The following is a 25,984-nucleotide window of genomic DNA, read 5'->3' on the forward strand; positions in this document are numbered from 1 at the left end:
AGACAGTCTCCTATTTCATGTCCCCCCTCCCCCATCCTCAGTCAGTCTCCTATTTCACGTCCCCCCCTCCCCCCATCCTCAGACAGTCTCCTATTTCATGTCCCCCCCCCCCATCCTCAGACAGTCTCCTATTTCATGTCCCCTCCCCCATCCTCAGACAGTCTCCTATTTCATGTCCCCTCCCCCATCCTCAGACAGTCTCCTATTTCATGTCCCCTCCCCCCCATCCTCAGACAGTCTCCTATTTCACGTCCCCTCCCCCCATCCTCAGACAGTCTCCTATTTCATGTCCCCCCCTCCCCCCCATCCTCAGACAGTCTCCTATTTCATGTCCCCCCTCCCCCATCCTCAGTCAGTCTCCTATTTCACGTCCCCCCTCCCCCCATCCTCAGACAGTCTCCTATTTCATGTCCCCTCCCCCCATCCTCAGACAGTCTCCTATTTCACGTCCCCCCCTCCCCCCATCCTCAGACAGTCTCCTATTTCATGTCCCCCCTCCCCCATCCTCAGTCAGTCTCCTATTTCATGTCCCCCCCTCCCCCCATCCTCAGACAGTCTCCTATTTCATGTCCCCTCCCCCCCATCCTCAGACAGTCTCCTATTTCACGTCCCCTCCCCCCATCCTCAGACAGTCTCCTATTTCATGTCCCCCCCTCCCCCCCATCCTCAGACAGTCTCCTATTTCATGTCCCCTCCCCCATCCTCAGACAGTCTCCTATTTCATGTCCCCTCCCCCCATCCTCAGACAGTCTCCTATTTCATGTCCCCCCTCCCCCCATCCTCAGACAGTCTCCTATTTCATGTCCCCTCCCCCCCATCCTCAGACAGTCTCCTATTTCACGTCCCCTCCCCCCATCCTCAGACAGTCTCCTATTTCATGTCCCCCCCTCCCCCCCATCCTCAGACAGTCTCCTATTTCATGTCCCCTCCCCCATCCTCAGACAGTCTCCTATTTCATGTCCCCTCCCCCCATCCTCAGACAGTCTCCTATTTCATGTCCCCCCTCCCCCCATCCTCAGACAGTCTCCTATTTCATGTCTCCCCTCCCCCCATCCTCAGACAGTCTCCTATTTCATGTCCCCCCTCCCCCATCCTCAGACAGTCTCCTATTTCATGTCCCCCCTCCCCCATCCTCAGTCAGTCTCCTATTTCACGTCCCCTCCCCCCATCCTCAGACAGTCTCCTATTTCATGTCCCCCCTCCCCCATCCTCAGTCAGTCTCCTATTTCACGTCCCCCCCTCCCCCCATCCTCAGACAGTCTCCTATTTCATGTCCCCCCCCCCCATCCTCAGACAGTCTCCTATTTCATGTCCCCTCCCCCATCCTCAGACAGTCTCCTATTTCATGTCCCCTCCCCCCCATCCTCAGACAGTCTCCTATTTCACGTCCCCTCCCCCCATCCTCAGACAGTCTCCTATTTCATGTCCCCCCCTCCCCCCCATCCTCAGACAGTCTCCTATTTCATGTCCCCCCCTCCCCCCCATCCTCAGACAGTCTCCTATTTCATGTCCCCTCCCCCCCATCCTCAGACAGTCTCCTATTTCACGTCCCCTCCCCCCATCCTCAGACAGTCTCCTATTTCATGTCCCCTCCCCCATCCTCAGACAGTCTCCTATTTCATGTCCCCTCCCCCCCATCCTCAGACAGTCTCCTATTTCATGTCCCCTCCCCCATCCTCAGACAGTCTCCTATTTCATGTCCCCTCCCCCCCATCCTCAGACAGTCTCCTATTTCACGTCCCCTCCCCCCATCCTCAGACAGTCTCCTATTTCATGTCCCCCCCTCCCCCCCATCCTCAGACAGTCTCCTATTTCATGTCCCCTCCCCCATCCTCAGACAGTCTCCTATTTCATGTCCCCTCCCCCCCATCCTCAGACAGTCTCCTATTTCATGTCTCCCCTCCCCCCATCCTCAGACAGTCTCCTATTTCATGTCCCCCCTCCCCCCCATCCTCAGACAGTCTCCTATTTCATGTCCCCCCTCCCCCATCCTCAGACAGTCTCCTATTTCATGTCCCCCCTCCCCCATCCTCAGTCAGTCTCCTATTTCACGTCCCCCCCTCCCCCCATCCTCAGACAGTCTCCTATTTCATGTCCCCCCCCCCCATCCTCAGACAGTCTCCTATTTCATGTCCCCTCCCCCATCCTCAGACAGTCTCCTATTTCATGTCCCCTCCCCCATCCTCAGACAGTCTCCTATTTCATGTCCCCTCCCCCCCATCCTCAGACAGTCTCCTATTTCACGTCCCCTCCCCCCATCCTCAGACAGTCTCCTATTTCATGTCCCCCCCTCCCCCCCATCCTCAGACAGTCTCCTATTTCATGTCCCCCCTCCCCCATCCTCAGTCAGTCTCCTATTTCACGTCCCCCCTCCCCCCCATCCTCAGACAGTCTCCTATTTCATGTCCCCTCCCCCCATCCTCAGACAGTCTCCTATTTCACGTCCCCCCCTCCCCCCATCCTCAGACAGTCTCCTATTTCATGTCCCCCCTCCCCCATCCTCAGTCAGTCTCCTATTTCATGTCCCCCCCTCCCCCCATCCTCAGACAGTCTCCTATTTCATGTCCCCTCCCCCCCATCCTCAGACAGTCTCCTATTTCACGTCCCCTCCCCCCATCCTCAGACAGTCTCCTATTTCATGTCCCCCCCTCCCCCCCATCCTCAGACAGTCTCCTATTTCATGTCCCCTCCCCCATCCTCAGACAGTCTCCTATTTCATGTCCCCTCCCCCCATCCTCAGACAGTCTCCTATTTCATGTCCCCCCTCCCCCCATCCTCAGACAGTCTCCTATTTCATGTCCCCTCCCCCCCATCCTCAGACAGTCTCCTATTTCACGTCCCCTCCCCCCATCCTCAGACAGTCTCCTATTTCATGTCCCCCCCTCCCCCCCATCCTCAGACAGTCTCCTATTTCATGTCCCCTCCCCCATCCTCAGACAGTCTCCTATTTCATGTCCCCTCCCCCCATCCTCAGACAGTCTCCTATTTCATGTCCCCCCTCCCCCCATCCTCAGACAGTCTCCTATTTCATGTCCCCCCTCCCCCCATCCTCAGACAGTCTCCTATTTCATGTCTCCCCTCCCCCCATCCTCAGACAGTCTCCTATTTCATGTCCCCCCTCCCCCATCCTCAGACAGTCTCCTATTTCATGTCCCCCCTCCCCCATCCTCAGTCAGTCTCCTATTTCACGTCCCCTCCCCCCATCCTCAGACAGTCTCCTATTTCATGTCCCCCCTCCCCCATCCTCAGTCAGTCTCCTATTTCACGTCCCCCCCTCCCCCCATCCTCAGACAGTCTCCTATTTCATGTCCCCCCCCCCCATCCTCAGACAGTCTCCTATTTCATGTCCCCTCCCCCATCCTCAGACAGTCTCCTATTTCATGTCCCCTCCCCCCCATCCTCAGACAGTCTCCTATTTCACGTCCCCTCCCCCCATCCTCAGACAGTCTCCTATTTCATGTCCCCCCCTCCCCCCCATCCTCAGACAGTCTCCTATTTCATGTCCCCCCCTCCCCCCCATCCTCAGACAGTCTCCTATTTCATGTCCCCCCTCCCCCCCATCCTCAGACAGTCTCCTATTTCATGTCCCCCCTCCCCCCCATCCTCAGACAGTCTCCTATTTCATGTCCTCTCACCTCAGGCGCTCAGTCAGATGTGAGCCGGGAATCCCCGCCCCTCCCTTATATAGCTCCACCCATCACACACTGACACGCCCCTCCCTCACTCTCCTCCCACCACGCTTCTCCTGACTCCTCCCACTCAGCTATTCTCTCGGAGATCGAACCCCGCCCCGACCCCGCCCTGTCCCCGCCCCTTACTCCTCATATTCCGAGTCCTGTGCCCGGAGGAGGGGGAGGGGCTGGACTCCGGGAAAATGGCGCCTCTACCGGAGACTCCTCTATACTGCAGAGACCTCTAATAGTGGGGGAGGGGACATTCCCTGCCCCGCCCTTCATTTACAGGACCTCTCCTTTATAGAGCCACTGGGAGGACATTTTCCTGTTGTCATTAGCAACCCACCCCTAGCAACCCACCCCTAGCAACTCATCCCTAGCAACTCATCCCTAGCAACCCGTCCATAGCAACCCGTCCATAGCAACCCGTCCATAGCAACCCATCCCTAGCAACCCATCCCTAGCAACCCATCCCTAGCAACCCACCCCTAGCAACCCACCCCTAGCAACCCATCCCTAGCAACCAATCCCTAGCAACCCATCCCTAGCAACCCATCCATAGCAACCCATCCCTAGCAACCTGCACCTAGCAACCCATCCCTAGCAACCCATCCCTAGCAACCCATCCCTAGCAACCCGTCCATAGCAACCCGTCCATAGCAACCCATCCATAGCAACCCATCCCTAGTAACTCATCCCTAGCAACCCGCCATTAGAAACACATCCCTAGCAACCCATCCCTAGCAACCCGTCCATAGCAACCCGTCCATAGCAACCCGACCCTAGCAACCCACCCCTAGCAACCCGTCCATAGCAACCCGTCCATAGCAACCCGTCCATAGCAACCCGACCCTAGCAACCCACCCCTAGCAACCCATCCCTAGCAACCCGTCCATAGCAACTCATCCCTAGCAACCCATCCCTAGCAACCCGTCCATAGCAACCCATCCCTAGCAACCCATCCCTAGCAACTCATCCCTAGCAACCCATCCCTAGCAACCCGTCCATAGCAACCCATCCCTAGCAACCCATCCCTAGCAACCCGTCCATAGCAACCCGTCCATAGCAACCCGTCCATAGCAACCCGACCCTAGCAACCCATCCATAGCATCCCACCCCTAGCAACCCATCCCTAGTAACTCATCCCTAGTAACTCATCCCTAGCAACCCATCCATAGCAACCCATCCCTAGCAACCCATCCCTAGCATCCCACCCCTAGCAACCCATCCCTAGTAACTCATCCCTAGTAACTCATCCCTAGCAACTCGCCCCTAGCAACCCATGCCTAGCAATCGCCCCTAGCAAACCCATCCATAGCAACTCATCCCTAGCATCCCATTCATAGCAACCCGCACCTAGTAGCCCATCCCTAGCAACCCGTCCCTAGCAACCCATCCCTAGCAACCCATCCATAGCAACCCGACCCTAGCAACCCTTTCCTAGCAACCCGTCCATAGCATCCCACCCCTAGCAACCCATCCCTAGTAACTCATCCCTAGTAACTCATCCCTAGCACTCGCCCCTAGCAACCCACCCCTAGCAACCCGCCATTAGAAACACATCCCTAGCAACCCACCCCTAGCAACCCGCCATTAGAAACACATCCCTAGCAACCCACCCCTAGCAACCCGCCATTAGAAACACATCCCTAGCAACCCATTCCTAGCATCATGCCCCTAGCAAACCCATCCATAGCAACCCGTCCCTAGAAACCCACACCTAGCAATGCATCCCTAGAAACCCATCCCAAGCAACTCATCCCTAGCATCCCATTCATAGCAACCCGCACCTAGTAGCCCATCCCTAGCAACCCATCCCTAGCAACCCATCCCTAGCAACCCGCTCCTAGCAACCCACACCTAGCATCACGCCCCTCGCAACCCATCCATAGCAACCCATCCATTGCAACCCATCCATAGCAACCCGTCCCTAGAAACCCACACCTAGCAATGCATCCCTAGAAACCCATCCCAAGCAACTCATCCCTAGCATCCCATTCATAGCAACCCACCCCTAGCAACCCACCCCTAGCAACCCATCCATAGCAACTCATCCCTAGCAACCCATCCCTAGCAACCCGTCCATAGCAACCCATCCCTAGCAACCCATCCCTAGCAACCCATCCCTAGCAACCCGTCCATAGCAACCCGTCCATAGCAACCCGTCCATAGCAACCCGACCCTAGCAACCCACCCCTAGCATCCCACCCCTAGCAACCCATCCCTAGTAACTCATCCCTAGTAACTCATCCCTAGCAACTCGTCCATAGCAACCCATCCCTAGCAACCCAACCCTAGCATCCCACCCCTAGCAACCCATCCCTAGTAACTCATCCCTAGTAACTCATCCCTAGCAATCGCCCCTAGCAAACCCATCCATAGCAACTCATCCCTAGCATCCCATTCATAGCAACCCGCACCTAGTAGCCCATCCCTAGCAACCCGTCCCTAGCAACCCATCCCTAGCAACCCATCCATAGCAACCCGACCCTAGCAACCCTTTCCTAGCAACCCGTCCATAGCATCCCACCCCTAGCAACCCATCCCTAGTAACTCATCCCTAGTAACTCATCCCTAGCACTCACCCCTAGCAACCCACCCCTAGCAACCCGCCATTAGAAACACATCCCTAGCAACCCACCCCTAGCAACCCGCCATTAGAAACACATCCCTAGCAACCCATTCCTAGCATCATGCCCCTAGCAAACCCATCCATAGCAACCCGTCCCTAGAAACCCACACCTAGCAATGCATCCCTAGAAACCCATCCCAAGCAACTCATCCCTAGCATCCCATTCATAGCAACCCGCACCTAGCAACCCACCCCTAGCAACCCATCCATAGCAACTCATCCCTAGCAACCCATCCCTAGCAACCCGTCCATAGCAACCCATCCCTAGCAACCCATCCCTAGCAACCCATCCCTAGCAACCCGTCCATAGCAACCCGTCCATAGCAACCCGTCCATAGCAACCCGACCCTAGCAACCCATCCATAGCATCCTACCCCTAGTAACCCATCCCTAGTAACTCATCCCTAGTAACTCATCCCTAGCAACCCGTCCATAGCAACCCATCCCTAGCAACCCATCCCTAGCATCCCACCCCTAGCAACCCATCCCTAGTAACTCATCCCTAGTAACTCATCCCTAGCAATCGCCCCTAGCAAACCCATCCATAGCAACTCATCCCTAGCATCCCATTCATAGCAACCCGCACCTAGTAGCCCATCCCTAGCAACCCGTCCCTAGCAACCCATCCCTAGCAACCCATCCATAGCAACCCGACCCTAGCAACCCTTTCCTAGCAACCCGTCCATAGCATCCCACCCCTAGCAACCCATCCCTAGTAACTCATCCCTAGTAACTCATCCCTAGCACTCGCCCCTAGCAACCCACCCCTAGCAACCCGCCATTAGAAACACATCCCTAGCAACCCACCCCTAGCAACCCGCCATTAGAAACACATCCCTAGCAACCCATTCCTAGCATCATGCCCCTAGCAAACCCATCCATAGCAACCCGTCCCTAGAAACCCACACCTAGCAATGCATCCCTAGAAACCCATCCCAAGCAACTCATCCCTAGCATCCCATTCATAGCAACCCACCCCTAGCAACCCACCCCTAGCAACCCATCCATAGCAACTCATCCCTAGCAACCCATCCCTAGCAACCCGTCCATAGCAACCCATCCCTAGCAACCCATCCCTAGCAACCCATCCCTAGCAACCCGTCCATAGCAACCCGTCCATAGCAACCCGTCCATAGCAACCCGACCCTAGCAACCCATCCATAGCATCCCACCCCTAGCAACCCATCCCTAGTAACTCATCCCTAGTAACTCATCCCTAGCAACCCGTCCATAGCAACCCATCCCTAGCAACCCATCCCTAGCATCCCACCCCTAGCAACCCATCCCTAGTAACTCATCCCTAGCAACTCATCCCTAGCAACTCGCCCCAAGCAACCCATGCCTAGCAATCGCCCCTAGCAAACCCATCCATAGCAACTCATCCCTAGCATCCCATTCATAGCAACCCGCACCTAGTAGCCCATCCCTAGCAACCCGTCCCTAGCAACCCATCCCTAGCAACCCATCCATAGCAACCCGACCCTAGCAACCCTTTCCTAGCAACCCGTCCATAGCATCCCACCCCTAGCAACCCATCCCTAGTAACTCATCCCTAGTAACTCATCCCTAGCACTCGCCCCTAGCAACCCACCCCTAGCAACCCGCCATTAGAAACACATCCCTAGCAACCCACCCCTAGCAACCCGCCATTAGAAACACATCCCTAGCAACCCATTCCTAGCATCATGCCCCTAGCAAACCCATCCATAGCAACCCGTCCCTAGAAACCCACACCTAGCAATGCATCCCTAGAAACCCATCCCAAGCAACTCATCCCTAGCATCCCATTCATAGCAACCCGCACCTAGTAGCCCATCCCTAGCAACCCATCCCTAGCAACCCATCCCTAGCAACCCGCTCCTAGCAACCCACACCTAGCATCATGCCCCTCGCAACCCATCCATAGCAACCCATCCATTGCAACCCATCCATAGCAACCTGTCCCTAGTAACCCACACCTAACAACCCACCCCTAGCAACCCATCCCTAGCAACCCACCCCTAGCAACCCACCCCTAGCAACCCATCCCTAGCAACCCATCCCTAGCAACCCATCCCTCGCAACCCGTCCATAGCAACCCATCCCTAGCAACCCATCCCTAGCAACCCATCCCTAGCAACCCGTCCATAGCAACCCGACCCTAGCAACCCATCCATAGCATCCCACCCCTAGCAACCCATCCCTAGTAACTCATCCCTAGCAACCCGTCCATAGCAACCCATCCCTAGCAACCCATCCCTAGCATCCCACCCCTAGCAACCCATCCCTAGTAACTCATCCCTAGTAACTCATCCCTAGCAACTCGCCCCTAGCAACCCATGCCTAGCAATCGCCCCTAGAAAACCCATCCATAGCAACTCATCCCTAGCATCCCATTCATAGCAACCCGCACCTAGTAGCCCATCCCTAGCAACCCGTCCCTAGCAACCCATCCCTAGCAACCCATCCATAGCAACCCGACCCTAGCAACCCTTTCCTAGCAACCCGTCCATAGCATCCCACCCCTAGCAACCCATCCCTAGTAACTCATCCCTAGTAACTCATCCCTAGCACTCGCCCCTAGCAACCCACCCCTAGCAACCCGCCATTAGAAACACATCCCTAGCAACCCACCCCTAGCAACCCGCCATTAGAAACACATCCCTAGCAACCCATTCCTAGCATCATGCCCCTAGCAAACCCATCCATAGCAACCCGTCCCTAGAAACCCACACCTAGCAATGCATCCCTAGAAACCCATCCCAAGCAACTCATCCCTAGCATCCCATTCATAGCAACCCGCACCTAGTAGCCCATCCCTAGCAACCCATCCCTAGCAACCCATCCCTAGCAACCCGCTCCTAGCAACCCACACCTAGCATCACGCCCCTCGCAACCCATCCATAGCAACCCATCCATTGCAACCCATCCATAGCAACCTGTCCCTAGTAACCCACACCTAACAACCCACCCCTAGCAACCCATCCCTAGCAACACGTTCCTAACAACTCATCCATAGCAACCTATCCCTAGCAACCCATTTATAGCAACCCGTCCATAGCAACCCATGCATAGCAACCTGTCCCTACCAATCCCCCCTAGCAACCCACCCCTAGCAACCCGTCCATAGCAACCCATCCATAGCAACCTGTCCATAGCAATCTGCTTCTAGCAACCCGCCCCTAGCAACCCATTCATAGCAACATGTCTCTAGCAACCTGTCCCTAGCATCCCATCACTAGCAACCTGCCAGTAGCAACCCGTCCCTAACAACCAGCCCCTAGAAAGCTGTCTATAGCAACGCATCACTAGTAACCTGTACATAGAAACCTGTCCATAGCAACCTGTCTACTCCTTAGCAACCTGTCTATAGTAACCTATCAATAGCAACCCGTGCATAGCAACCTGTCTATAGCTACCAGCACCTAGAAACCTGTCCTTAGAAACCCATTCATAGTAACCCATCCATAGTAACCTGTCCATAGGAACCTGTCCATAGTAACCCATCTATAGTAACCCATTTATACTAACCCATCTATAGTAACCCATTTATACTAACCCATCTATAGTAACTTGTCAATAATTACCCATCCATAGTAACCAGTCCATAGCAACCTGTACACAGCAACCAGTCTATAACATCCTGTCCATAGCAACAGGAGAGGAAGTACACAGACGTGATTTGAGCAGCGCAGTGTGTATGACCTCCCGCCTAACACTACACAATGAAACCAGCGTGAGGAACCGGTGCATATATTCCCCCCACTACTACTGGTGTGACTCCCATTCAGCAAAGCTCAGAGAACAATTCCTAATAGGATGATACTACTCTTCCCATAGAGGTGAGGCTATCTGCAGGGAAAGAGCCATGCTGTTTCCACTATGGTGATCAGGCACAGTAGAAAGACATGAGCGTGTATTCCTTCATAGAGGCAGATAGATATCAAAACAATACTGACTCCGCCCACAATACACATTGATCTATACCGGTGTACTGCCGAAAGTTTCAACCTGCCAAGATTTTCAACCCTCGTCACTCCCGCTCGAGATATTGGTAAATTGACGCTACTGCGCATGTGCGCCGAATCCATGCCCGTCCACGGTGTTCTCCAACACTGTGCACAAGAGTTGGAGATTTTGGGAACACTACTGCCCATGCGCCCGACAGTTGGAGCTTTTGTATATATCTATATATATATATATATTTTTTTTTTTAAATGGATGGATTAAAAAAAAAAAAAACTAGCTAAATAAATACCAGTGCCTGACAGTTGAAACTTTTGTGTATATATATATATATATATATATATTTTTTTTTTTTTATATATATACACACACACATATATATATATATACACACACACACATATATATATATATACACACACACACATATATATATATATACACACACACACATATATATATATACACACTCACAAAATTTTCAACTGTCAGGCACTGGTATTTATTTAGTTTTTTTTTTTTTTAATCCTTTCCATTTTTATAGATATACGGTATATAAAAATAAACAAATGGGAGGATTAAGAAAAAAAAAAAATATATATATATATACAGCTTTTTTCTTTAATCCTCCCATTTATTTATTTTTATGTAGTTTTTTATATACATATATATATATATATATATATATATATACTGTATATATGTATATATATATATATATATATATATATACACATAAATATATATATACAATATATATATATATATAAATATATAGATTTGATCAGAAGAACAGCCCTCTTTTGATATAGCTGGCTGAGAGGGAGTGGCAGCTCTGTCATGATGTGCCGGCATGACGGGGGACACAGGCAGCAGGATGACGGGGGACACAGGCGGCAGGATGACGGGGGACACAGGCTGCAGGACAATGGGGGACACAGGCTGCAGGATGACGGGGGACACAGGTTCCAGGACAATGGGGGACACAGGCTGCAGGACAATGGGGGACACAGGCTGCAGGATGACGGGGGACACAGGTTCCAGGACAATGGGGGACACAGGCTGCAGGACAATGGGGGACACAGGCTGCAGGATGACGGGGGACACAGGCTGCAGGACAATGGGGGACACAGGCTGCAGGATGACAGGGGACACAGGTTCCAGGACAATGGGGGACACAGGCTGCAGGACAATGGGGGACACAGGCTGCAGGACAATGGGGGACACAGGCTGCAGGATGACAAGAGACACAGGCTGCAGAATGACGGGGGACACAGGCTGCAGGATGACGGGGGACACAGGCTGCAGGCTGACAAGAGACACAGGCTGCAGAATGACGGGGGACACAGGCTGCAGGATGACGGGGGACACAGGCTGCAGGATGACGGGGGACACAGGATCCAGGACGATGGGGGACACAGGCTGCAGGATGATGGGGGACACAGGCTGCAGGATGACGGGGGACACAGGCTCCAGGACGATGGGGGACACAGGCTGCAGAATGATGGGGGACACAGGCTGCAGGATGACGGGGGACACAGGCTCCAGGACGATGGGGGACACAGGCTGCAGAATGAAGGGGGACACAGGCTGCAGGATGACGGGGGACACAGGCTGCAGGATGACGGGGGACACAGGCTGCAGGATGACAAGAGACACAGGCTGCAGAATGACGGGGGACACAGGCTGCAGAATGACGGGGGACACAGGCTGCAGAATGACGGGGGACACAGGCTGCAGGATGACAAGAGACACAGGCTGCAGAATCACGGGGGACACTGGCTGCAGGATGACGGGGGACACAGGCTCCAGGACGATGGGGGACACAGGCTGCAGAATGATGGGGGACACAGGCTGCAGAATGATGGAGGACACAGGCTGCAGGATGACGGGGGACACAGGCTCCAGGACAATGGCAAGACACAGGCTGCAGGACAATGGGGGACAAAGGTTGCAGGATGACGGGAGACACAGGCTGCAGGATGACGGGGGACACAGGCTGCAGGATGACGGGGGACACAGGCTGCAGGATGACGGGGGACACAGGCTGCAGGACAATGGGGGACACAGGCTGCAGGATGACGGGGGACACAGGCTGCAGGATGACGGGGGGTACAGGCTACGAGATGGGGACACAGTCTGCATGATGGCGGGGGACACAGGCAGAGTCAGGGGTGTACCAATGGAGGGGTGGGGCAGGGTGGCTGTTTACCGAGATCTCCAACCCACGTCACCTCTGGTCGGAGATCTCGGCAAGTTGCCTGTACTGTGCGCCAACAAATGCCGTGCACAGAGAAGTCCTATGCAGTGCACAAAAGAGTTGGAGTTCTCGGCAGGACAATCTATGCTACTCTGCAGGCGCCCGCGGCTTCTGAAGTAAAAATGAAACACAACAGTTTGGAGAGCGGGATGTGAGCATCCGCAGTCCCTATTTTATGTTATTGTCTAATAAAAACCCGTGCACAGTCCCATCCCCCACATTACTTGTACAATGTGAGCGTACCTAGGTGCTGTTTGAATGGGCAGAGTCGCAGGCAGGAGTTAGCTGAGCTAAGCCTGAAAGGGAATGCTGGGATTTATAGTTCCTCTCCATACAAGAAATACAAAGCTGGTTCCAGATGCAGTGCCACCTCTCAGAGATAGGCAGCGCTGTGTAATAATATCCGCTCACACTGAGGCCATTTTTATGTTTGAACTCTTTATTGGGTGCAATGCGTGTAAATGTAAAGTGAAGCCAACAATAAATAGCATTCCAGTCTGATTCCGGATTTTTCAGAGACTGATTTTTATTTTTTTATTATTATTTATTTTGCATTTTAATGTTATTTTGACGCCTTTCCTTTCATTTTTTTAAATCATTTTTATTTTTTTCACAGGGAATGTAAATATCCCCTATGATAGCAATCTGTAGTGACAGGTACTCTTTTTAAAAAAAATTGGGGTCTTTTAGACTCTAGATCTCTCCTCTGACCTTAACGCATCTGACCTCACCATGATTGGTGTGATAAAATGCTTTCCCAATTTCCCAATGGCGCTGTTTATTTCTGGAGAAACAGAAGTCATGAAATGCTTGTAGCCTCCGGTATCTTAGGCCATAGAGATGATTGGAGCCATTCTCGTCTACAATCAGCTCTATGGTCAGATAATGGAACCACCGGCTGCACTCTCTGGTTACCCGGTGGGACAGGAGAGCCCGAGAAAACTGTGGAAGGCGGCGGGAGGGGGTGGTGTCCCCTCCCACTGCTTGTAAAATCAGTCTAGCGGCTAATTATCCACTAGGATCACTTTTACATGTAAGCCGACCACTGGCTGTAAAAAACGATACCAAGGTGATGCCTAAATCTGCAGGCATCATCCTGGTATAACCACTCAAAGTCCAGCTACATACCAGTACATTGCTGGTCCTTGTTGGGCATATAGTGTAGGTTATTTTTTTTTCATGCAGCCTGTGGGTTGATGAAGAAAAGAGAACCTAACAGATTTCTTCATCCACATCGATCGATGTGGATGCAGAAAAATCCGCCAGAAAATGTGTGGTATGCCCACCATTAGACCTCCCCACATCCACCCACTTCTAATGATGGGCATACATTGCCCATGCCCAAGCCCATGGGCTGAAGGAAAAAAAAAGAACATAGCAGATTCCTCCATTCGCATCGATTGACATGGATGAACAAATCTCTGCCAAGAAAAGTGTTAAAAAATATATGGCGAAGCATTGGGGGGATCCTCCCTCTGTGTCCACCCCACCCCCTATGCTTCGCCATGTATGCTCTTTTTATTTAACCACTTTACCACCGGAGGATTTTGCTGTCTTACGTCCAGGCCACTTTTTGCGATTCGGCGCTGTGCGACTTTAACTGACAATTGCGCGGTCGTGCGACGCCGTACCCAAACGAAATTTACGTCCTTTTTTCCCCACAAATAGAGCTTTCTTTTGGTGGTATTTGATCACCTGTGCGATTTTTACTTTTTGCGCTATAAACAAAAAAATAGCGTTTATTTTGAAAAAATAACAATATTTTTAACATTTTTTTTATATGAAATTCCCCCAAAAAAATGTAAAAATCAAATTTTTTTTAAATTTTTGGCCAATTTGTTTTCTGCTACCTATGTTTGGTAAAAAAAAAATCACAATAAGTGTATTTTGATTGGTTTGCGCAAAAGTTATCGCGTTTACTAAGGGAAAGATTTCTGTCATTTTTGGTGTTTTTTTTAACGCGTAATGGCGGTGATCTGCGATTTTTTTTGCGGGACTGTGACATTGCGGCGGACAGATCGGACCCTTGACAGACATTTTTGACACTTTTGGGGGTACCAGTGACATTACTACAGTAATCAGTGCTATAAATATGCACTGTTACTGTAAAAATGACACTGGCAGGGAAGGGGGTTAATTTTATTGGAGAGGGAGGGGTTAATGTATGCCTGGTGCTTACTGACGTGTGTGGGGGGGGAGGTGACTGAGTGACACAGGGACAGATCGCATGTTGAGCTATGCTGAACCCTGCAATCTGACCCTGCCTGTCACTTAGGAGATCCACCCGCTTGTGTTTACACAAGCAGGCGGATCTCCACACTAGATCCCCGACGATCGGGGAAGAGCAGCGGCGATCGCCGCCACTCCTCCCCTGGCCCGACTCCCGCTGTGACTGAAAACAGCGGGAGCGCCGCCTACAGTGGGAGGAGTTCAGCGACGTAGGTCTACGTCGCTGGACGGGATCGTGCCACATTGCCGCAGTAGTGTCAATGTGGGCGGTCGTAAAGTGGTTAACTGCGGTGGTGAAATCTCCTCCTACAGCGCTGCCACCATTGATTTCCATATATGCTGAGAGTAAACGCTGTTGCTGTCAGAATAAACAAATCAGTTCTGCAGCTGATGGGCGTACCAGCAAGGCAAACAATGGTTAACAATAAATCAGTAACAATAAAACATTACATTATAATAGCATAGAATGGAGGTATCTGAAAAGCAAAAAATGGGTAACAATGAAAAACAGTAACAATAAAACATTACAGTATAACATTATATTATAAATTACAGTAAAAGTAGAAAGAGTAGAACAGTAGAGTAAGAACAGAAAATTAACTCAAAAAAAATGACAAATATTTTTGGCTTTTTTATTTTATTTATTTTTTTGGAACTTTTTTTTACACTTCTTTTTTGAAAGGTTCCAGGTTAGGGTCTCTCAAAATGCGACATCTTTCGAGACCCTGTGTTAGTGTGCCCCCGACTGTGCCGTGCCGTACCCTATGCCAATACTTCACTAGTGTGTGGTAGCGATGGAAACATTCCCCGATGCAGAGACCAGGTCGGTCAGGACAGAAGGGACAATAATAGCGGGTGTCACGCCTAAATCCGCGTTTCCTACAGACACCACATCTTCTTTGGGGGTGTCTTTTGGGTAGGGGTACTCGGGAGGACTTGTGGAAAATGCCTCTCATACAGCCGGCTCACTGCATCTGGATTGGGAATTTGGGGCGGAGAACCTCCTGGATACAGGTAGGCACTGGTGATCTCTTCCTGGAATTTCAGGAAGGATCCTCTTCTTCCTGACGCTTTGTATAGCGCATAAGCGTTCATCCGAGCCAATTGGAAGAAGTATACAGACACTTTTTTGTACCAGTGTCTGGCCTTATGGAAGGGCCGGAGTGCGACTCATTTTCAGCCCTGGAGTTTCATGCCTTAGACCGGCCCACTTTAGTTCACGACTGACTAAAATAATGTAATTAAAACCTCAGAATATAAGTTTGCAATGGCGCCCCGTTCTCTACAGCCTTGTAATTCATTGTATTATTCAAAAAATATCATCATTTCCAATTCAGTGCAAACACCCCCCTACACTGACATCTAAACTGACCCCCCCCCCTACACTGACATCTAAACTGACCCCCCCCTACACTGACATCTAAACTGACCCCCCCCCCTACACTGACATCTAAACTGACCCCCCCACACTGACATCTAAACTGACCCCCCTACACTGACATCTAAACTGACCCCCCCCCCCACACTGACATCTAAACTGACCCCCCCACACTGACACCTACACTGACCCCCCCCCCACACTGACACCTACACTGACCCCCCTACACTGACACCTACACTGACCCCCCCCCCACACTGACACCTACACTGACCCCCCTACACTGACACCTACACTGACCCCCCCACACTGATTCCCCCTACACTGACCCCCCCACACTGATAACTACACTGCCCCCCCCTCCCACACTGACATCTACACTGACCCCCCTACACTGACACCAACACTGACCCCCCCACACTGACAACTACGCTGACCCCCCTACACTGACTCCCCCTACACTGACACCTACACTGACCCCCCCCCACACTGACAACTACACTGATCCCCCCACACTGACAACTACACTGATCCCCCCCACACTGACACCTACACTGACCCCCCCTAAACTGACTCCCCCTACACTGACACCTACACTGACCCCCCCCACACTGACACCTATACTGACCCCCCCCCCCACACACACACTGACACCTACACTGACTCCCCCTACACTGACACCTACACTGACCCCCCCCACACTGACACCTATACTGACCCCCCCACACACACACACTGACACCTACACTGACTCCCCCTACACTGACACCAACACTGACCCCCCCCCACACTGACACCTACACTGACCCCCCCCCCCACACACACTGACACCTACACTGACTCCCCCTACACTGACACCAACACTGACCCCCCCCCACACTGACACCTATACTGACCCCCCCACACACACTGACACCTACACTGACCCCCCTACACTGACACCTACACTGACCCCCCCACACTGACACCTACACTGACCCCCCCCTGACTCCCCCTACACTGACCCCCCCCCCCCCCACACTGACACCTACACTGACCACCCCCCCCCCCCACATTGACACCTACGCTGACCCCCCTACACTGACTCCCCCTACACTGACACCTACACTGACCCCCCCCCACACTGATGCCTACACTGATCCCCCCACACTGACACCTACACTGACTCCCCCTACACTGACACCTACACTGACCCCCCCCCACACTGACACCTACACTGACCCCCCCCCCCCCACACACACACTGACACCTACACTGACTCCCCCTACACTGACACCTACACTGACCCCCCCCCCACACTGACACCTATACTGACCCCCCCCCCCACACACACTGACACCTACACTGACCCCCCTACACTGACACCTACACTGACCCCCCCACACTGACACCTACACTGACCCCCCCCTGACTCCCCCTACACTGACCCCCCCCCCCACACTGACACCTACACTGACCCCCCCCCCCCCACATTGACACCTACGCTGACCCCCCTACACTGACTCCCCCTACACTGACACCTACACTGACCCCCCCCACACTGATGCCTACACTGATCCCCCCACACTGACACCTACACTGACCCCCCCCACACTGATGCCTACACTGATCCCCCCCACACTGACACCTACACTGACTCCCCCTACACTGACACCTACACTGACCCCTCCCCACACTGACACCTACACTGATCCCCCCCCACACTGACACCTACACTGACCCCCCCCCCCACACTGACACCTACACTGACCCCCCTACACTGACTCCCCCTACACTGACACCTACACTGACCCCTCCCCACACTGACACCTACACTGATCCCCCCCCACACTGACACCTACACTGATCCCCCCCCACACTGACACCTACACTGACCCCCCCCCCCACACTGACACCTACACTGACCCCCCTACACTGACTCCCCCTACACTGACATCTACACTGACCCCCCCCCCCCACACTGACCCCCCCCCCCCACACTGACAACTACACTGACCCCCCTACACTGACGCCCCTATCAGTATAGACAGAAAGGGCACGGAGGAGATATTCGGGTATAATAGAGGGATTAGGCTTAGGGATGGAGGAGTCTCACTTACCTGTTCCTGAGGCGGCTTAAATTTAAAAATGGCGCCGTCCGGCACCAACAGGTCATTGTGCATTGCGCCGCCGCCGCTCAGGAAAGCTCGTATACCTTCAGGTATTTCCCGGGAATTTTATTTTATTTATTTCAGGTACTTATATAGCGCTGTCAATTTACGCAGCGCTTTACATATGCATTGCACATTCACATCAGTCCCTGCCCTCAAGGAGCTTACAATCTAAGGTCCCTAACTCACATACATACACAGTAGGGCCAATTTTTTTTATACAGGATCCAATTAACCTACCAGCATGTCTTTGGAGTGTGGGAGGAAACCGGAGTACCCGGAGGAAACCCACACAGGCACAGGGAGAACATGCACAAACTCCAGGCAGGTAGTGTGGTGGGAACGTGTACGGCCTTTCCCGAGCGGCGGGGGCGCATGCGTGGTGACATGTTGGCGCCGGGAGGCGCCATTTTTAAATCTAAGGCGCTGCAGGAGCACGTCGGGCCAGCCGACCCGGTGCCAGGACAATGGGCCTCGTGGCCACCAGCCCACCGGGAATGATCCCGGTGCTCCCGATTAGCCAATCCGGGCCTTATTAAAGGGATGAGGTGGCAACCCTAGCGTGATTACATTTTTGCAAAAGGTGAACTATGCCTTTAACTCCTATAAATAGCAAAGAATGTGCAAAAATAGACAAGTGAGAAGATTGTCTACTACAAAACGTATCGCAGGAGGGAGGCCAGCTTTTCTTTCTATATGCCCCATATAAGACAAATGTCACTGTCAGCTCACTTAGCACACAGACAGAACTATTTCCAAAGCAAACCACCATGTGGCTCGACAATCACATCGTCATCTACATGCGACACAGCCACAATGCGCATGCGTGTTTCCCCGGCCCGAGGGTCTCCTATAGAGAAGGTTGATGGCGTCCAATTCAGAAATAGAGACTCTCACCTGTCCATTATAGAAATAAAACCGTTCTCGCTCCGCCTGCTGGCTGAAAGCGAGCGCCGATCTTCCCTCCCTGTGTGTCCTGTAAACCCCGCCCCTGTGTCCTTACTTACCTGTTCCTGAGGCGCCTTAGATTTAAAAATGGCGCCGCCCGGCGCCAACGCGTCATTGCGCATGCGCCGCCGCTGCTCAGGAAAGCTCTTATATGTTCAGCTATTCTCAGGAATAGCCGAATGTGTACGGCCTTTCCCGAGTGGCGGCAGCGCATGCGCGGTGACATGTTGGCACCAGGCGGCGCCATTTTTAAATCTAAGGTGCCGCAGGAGCACGTCGGGCTGGCCAACCCAGTGCCAGGACAATGGCCCTTGCGGCCACCAGCCCACCCGGAATGATCCCGGTGCTCCCGTGCCTGCATTATGGGCAATTAAGTACAGCGCCATCATCTGGTAATTGAAGTTCACACCTCCCATGTTAAAGTTCTATTCCTGGACACAGAGGGGCTTCTCAACAACACCAGTCACCATTGCAAATTGTAATGTCGTATCTGTGTGAAGGGAGGACAGAACAAAAAGTTTCCCTGTGCCCCTCCACTTCACTGCAAGCAATCTGTTAGACCTCAAGCAGGCTCTCTTCCCCCGACTAAGTCGGGTCTCTACTAGCCGTTGGGGGAAGTCCCAGTGATTAGGTCGCATGGTGCCCCATGAGCCAATTCCAAAATCAAAAAGGGGATTAAATAGTGGCACGCTTGTGTAATAATTGTCCACGTATAAATTGTACCCCTTTCCGAATAAGGGTGATACCAAGTCCCAAACTATCTTGCCGCTGCTCCCTATGTAGTCTGGGCAGTCGGGGGGCTCCACAGAGTTATCTTTTCCCTCGTAAACCCGGAAACTAACTGTATAGCCTGTGGCCCTGTCACACAGCTTATACAGCTTGACCCCGTACCTGGCACGTTTCCTGGGGAGAAACTGCTTGAAAGCGAGGCGGCCAGAAAACTTAGTCAGGGACTCATCAATGCAGACAACTTGTTGGGGGGTAAACAAGGCTGCAAACTGCTGATTGAAGTGGTCTATGAGGGGCCGAATTTTGTGGAGCCGGTCATATGCAGGGTCTCCCCGAGGACGACAGATTTCATTGTTGTTGAAGAACTGCAGAATTTGCTTGTATCTCGCCCTGGACATGGAGGCAGAGTACACGCGCATATGGAGGATTGGGTCAGTGGACCAATATGACCGCAACTCACTCTTCTCAGTAATGCCCATGTTGAGGGAAAGGCCCAGAAAGGTTCTAAACTCGGAAACCGTTATAGGTTTCCATGCGAATTCTCTGGCAAGGATCAAATTTGGATTTGCGGCGATGAATTGACCAGCATATAAATTACTTTGGTCCACATTAGATCTGTAAAGATCTTCCGTGAAAAACAGCTCGTAAAAGTCAAGGGAAGTAAAATTGGCTGTTTCCACCTGAATTCCGGGTTGGGCAGTGAATGGGAGAAGTACGGGCGCTGTAGAATCTGTGGGCTGCCAATTGGGATATGCCAGCACTTCAGGGAGGGCACTATGGGCTCTACGGGCCTGTCTTCGAATTCTCGGTGGCTGCGGGCCACTACTTGTGCTAGTCACCGCACCAGCTTCAACTGCACTTATGGGACTCGCCACGTCCCCAAGTGATACTGCAGTGCTGGTATGTCTAGGTCTAGGGTGTACTAGGCCTCTGGCACTTGCCAGGCCACCAGAAGGATGAGCGGCACTAGTACCAACACTCTGCTCCATATGACCACCCTGCGATTCCTGCACCTCAGCAACTCCAGAATGGGGTCGGGTACGCCTGACTTAAGCAGGGAGCCCTCCGTCGTCGGAGCTGTCTGTCAGGGGGCTTCTGCTCTCTACAGGTTCATATACTGACCCTGATTCTGCCAGTGAGGCTTCCCCCATCGCTCTCATCTGACATGGTCAGTATGCTGTAAGCCTCTGCACTACTGTACCACCGTTTGGACATTTTGGCCCATAAATGTATAGGTACAGTAGTGCGACTCACAGGTAATAAATCACCTGGTTGTCGAGGACTGTTTGAACCGCTACCAAAAAATGTAACTGCTAGTGCTAGCAGGGATCAGACCTGAATCTAACGCTGCGGTTTTGTGTGCTGTGTATCGGAAGTGACAGAAATCTGCTGATACTGCGCTTCTTGGGGGATGGGCGGAGGGGCTAAATGCAGGTGCTGGCAGGTGTCGTGGCCGATCATGCTAAGGCTGCATTTTGGGAACACTAAACTATTGGGGACACTAGTATGGTTCTGATCAGATCAAAGATATTGATCCGTTCAGACACTATACTAGTAATGAAGGTGTTTAGTGTGTGTTACTGGCAATCAAAGGGTTAAATTATATTAGTAAATATGTGGCTGGGATCTGACACTGTCCTAGATTGACGCTAACTAACGTCACCTGTGACACTAATAGAGGGATCAGAAAAACAGATCTGTACACTATAAATGTGACACTGTGACAGGGCAATGAAGGGGTTAACTGGGGGTGATCAGGGGGTTAAATCTTTATTGGGGGGATGGCGGGGACCCTAAACCTATTTGGGACAGAAACTAACGGTCCCTAGCACTAAATGAAGTCGCAGTAATCAGTAAAAAAGCTATATACTGTATATAGTGTGCACGGTGACAGGGAGTGAAAGGGTTAACTGAGGGGGGGGGGGGTGATCAGGGGGGTAAATGTGCCTATCTGAGGTGGTGTCAGTGTAGTGCTTGTGTACTGTGGATGCTTTCTTCTCTCACACTGGAAGCAAAAAGGGCTCCTCGAGGGGAGGGAGCAGCATTTCCTATGCCTGTGTGTACATGACATGGGCACAGGATGGTCTACCATTGGTCAGAACCGATCGCCAGGTCCAGGCCAAAAATCATTGGTCTGGACCTGATGACTGATCGGTTCTGAACTGAATCCATCGGGGAGACCATCGGGGAACGCATGCCCCCGAGCCCCACGTGCGACTGATGTACACCTACATCGGTTCGTGCAGGAGAGGCTGCTTGCTGCAGTATAACTGCGGCAGGTGGTTGGGAACAAGTTAAGGATGGGTTGCTATGGTCTGGTTACTATGGACAGGTTGCTATGGATGGGTAACTATGGACGGGTTGCTATAAACAGGTTACTATAGATGGGTTACTATTAACAGTTTGCTCTGGACGGGTTGCTATGGACAGATTGCTATGGACAAGTTACTATGCACAGGTTGCTATGGACTGGTTGCTATGGATAGGTTACTATGGATAGGTTGCTATGGACTGGTTGCTTAGGATGGGTTTTTATGGAAGGGTTGCTATGGATGCGATGTTATCGACTGATTACTATGGATGGGTTACTAACTATGGTCAGGTCGCTATCAACAGGTTGCTATGGACAGGTTAGTATGGAAGGGTTGCTATGGACGGGTTGCTATGGACAGGTTTCTATGAATGGGTTACTATTGACAGTGTTGTGGAAATTTTATTAGGATTAGTGAGGACATTTTTAAGGATGAGTTTTATCAAGATTGTCATTATGGTTCCTGTTGTCGCTTTGCTTACAATACTCTCATTAGAGGGAGAACGGGGGAACCGGCATTGAGGAAAGACTACTGGCAGTGAGAACCTTCCCTTAGATGTGTAGAGACGTTCCCTCTACATAGACATCTCCATGGGTGAACACTCCATGTGCGGTCTGATTGCCGGTATAGATCTATGTGTATTGCGGTGCAGAGTCAATATCATTTTGATATCTATCTGTGTACAGGTTCTATGGACTGGGTACTATGGATGGGTAATTATTGACAAGTTACTATAGATGGGTTAGTATAAATGGGTTACTATAGATGGGTTACTATGGACAGGTTACTATGGATGGGTTACTATGAATGGGTTTCTAAGGACAGGTTTCTAGGTGCTGGTAGCTATAGACAGGTTGCTATGCACGGGTTGCTATTGATAGGTTACTATAGACAGGTTGCTAGGGAGTAGACAGGTTGCTATGGACAGGTTTCTATGTACAGGTTACTATGGACAGGTTACCATGGACAGCTTGCTATGGAAGGTTTGCTAGAGATTGGACAGGTTGATATGGACATCTTGTTATAGGCAGGTTGCCAGGGATGGGTTGCTAGGAACGGATGGCTATGGACAGGTTGCTAGGGATGGGTTTCTAGGGACAGGTTGCTAGGGGTGGGTTTCTATGGATGGGTTGCCATGGACAGGTTGCTAGGGACGGGTTGCTAGAAAAGGGTTGCTAGGGGCAGGTTGCTAGTAAAACATTGCTATAGACAGGTTGCTAGGGGCTGGTTGTTAGGGACGGGTTGCTACTGGCAGGTTGCTAGTGATGGGATGCTAGGGACAGGTTGCTAGGGGCATGTTGCTATGAATGGGTTGCTAGGGGCGGGTTACTAGAAGCAGGTTGCTAAGGACAGGTTGCTATGGATGGGTTGCTATGGATGGGTTGCTAGGGGTGGGTTCCTAGGGGGGATTGCTAGGGACAGGTTGCTAGGGATGGGTTGCTAGGGGGGAGTTGATGTGGATGGGTTGTGAGGGGCATGATGCTAGCAATGAGTTGCTAGGGATGGGTTGATAGAGAAGGGTTGCTAGGGGCATGTTGCTATGAATGGGTTGCCAGGGGGGATTGGTAGGGACAGGTTGCTATGGATGGGTTGTTAGGGATGAGTTGCCAGGGATTGGTTGCTAGGGGTGAGTTGCTAGGTGCAGGTTGTTATGATTGGGTTGCTAGGGGGTGGGTTGGTAGAAAAGGTTTGCTAGGGATGAGTTGCTAGGGACAGGTTGCTATGGATGGGTTGCTATGGATGGGTTGCTATGGACGGGTTGCTAGGGATGGGTTGCTAGGGATGGGTTGCTATGGACGGGTTGCTATGGATGGGTTGCTAGGGACAGGTTGCTATGGATGGGTTGCTATGAATGGGTTGCTATGGATGGGTTGCTAGGGATGGGTTGCTATGGATGGGTTGCTAGGGGCGGGTTGCTAGGGATGGGTTGCTATGAATGGGTTGCTATGGATGGGTTGCTATGGACGGGTTGCTAGGGATGGGTTGCTAGGGACAGGTTGCTATGGATGGGTTGCTATGAATGGGTTGCTATGGATGGGTTGCTATGGACGGGTTGCTAGGGATGGGTTGCTATGGACGGGTTGCTATGGATGGGTTGCTAGGGACAGGTTGCTATGGATGGGTTGCTATGAATGGGTTGCTATGGATGGGTTGCTAGGGACAGGTTGCTATGGATGGGTTGCTATGAATGGGTTGCTATGGGGCGGGTTGCTAGGGGTGGGTTGCTAGGTATGGGTTGCTATGGATGGGTTGCTATGGATGGGTTGCTATGGATGGGTTGCTAGGGATGGGTTGCTAGGTATGGGTTGCTAGGGATGGGTTGCTAGGGATGGGTTGCTATGGACGGGTTGCTAGGGGTGGGTTGCTATGGGGCGGGTTGCTATGGATGGGTTGCTATGGATGGGTTGCTAGGGATGAGTTGCTAGGGATGAGTTGCTATGGATGGGTTGCTAGGGATGGGTTGCTAGGGGTGGGTTGCTAGGGATAGGTTGCTAGGGATGGGTTGCTAGGGATGGGTTGCTAGGGATGGGTTGCTAGGGATGGGTTGCTATGGAAGGGTTGCTAGGGATGGGTTGCTATGGATGGGTTGCTATGGAAGGGTTGCTATGGATGGGTTGCTAATGACAACAGGAAAATGTCCTCCCAGTGGCTCTATAAAGGGGAGGTCCTGTAAATGAAGGGCGGGGCAGGGAATGTCCCCTCCCCCACTATTAGAGGTCTCTGCAGTATAGAGGAGTCTCCGGTAGAGGCGCCATTTTCTCGGAGTCCAGCCCCTCCCCCTCCTCCGGGCACAGGACTCGGAATATGAGGAGTAAGGGGCGGGGACAGGGCGGGTCGGGGCGGGGTTCGATCTCCGAGAGAATAGCTGAGTGGGAGGAGTCAGGAGAAGCGTGGTGGGAGGAGAGTGAGGGAGGGGCGTGTCAGTGTGTGATGGGTGGAGCTATATAAGGGAGGGGCGGGGATTCCCGGCTCACATCTGACTGAGCGCCTGAGGTGAGAGGACATGAAATATGAGACTGTCTGAGGATGGGGGAGGGGGGACATGAAATAGGAGACTGTCTGAGGATGGGGGGAGGGGGGACATGAAATAGGAGACTGTCTGAGGATGGGGGGAGGGGACATGAAATAGGAGACTGTCTGAGGATGGGGGAGGGGGGACATGAAATAGGAGACTGTCTGAGGATGGGGGGAGGGGGGACATGAAATAGGAGACTGTCTGAGGATGGGGGAGGGGGGGACATGAAATAGGAGACTGTCTGAGGATGGGGGAGGGGGGACATGAAATAGGAGACTGTCTGAGGATGGGGGGAGGGGGGACATGAAATAGGAGACTGTCTGAGGATGGGGGGAGGGGGGACATGAAATAGGAGACTGTCTGAGGATGGGGGGAGGGGGGACATGAAATAGGAGACTGTCTGAGGATGGGGGAGGGGGACCCCTACCTGTGTGGTGGGACCCTCCCCTGGGGGCGGAGTCTCAGTCTGGTTGGGGATTGGAATGGCGCTCAGTGGGACCCCAAATTCATCATTTGGGGGTCCCCTCTAAAGCTGAAAAAGTGAAATTTTGATGAGGGGGGCGGGGTTAGAATTGGGGGGGGGGAGATCTAAGGGGTCACCATATACAGAAGATATGGACCCCCATCTTCACATTATTATATGCCATGGGGTGCACATGAAGACCTGGGATCAGAGGTGTGGGGGGGAGGGGAGGTCTCTTTGTAGAGGGG

The 25,984-nt window shown here is 52.3% G+C and overlaps 1 protein-coding gene across 1 annotated transcript in view; it reads left to right on the forward strand.

Moving 5' to 3' along the window:
- The window catches only part of LOC309556128 (uncharacterized protein), a 419,953-nt gene that overhangs the window by 354,777 nt on the left and 39,192 nt on the right, over positions 1-25,984 (forward strand). The window lies entirely within an intron of this gene.

The sequence above is a fragment of the Pelophylax lessonae genome (assembly GCF_965119305.1).
Source record: "Pelophylax lessonae genome assembly, chromosome: 5".
In the NCBI taxonomy this organism is placed as follows: Eukaryota; Metazoa; Chordata; class Amphibia; order Anura; family Ranidae; genus Pelophylax; species Pelophylax lessonae.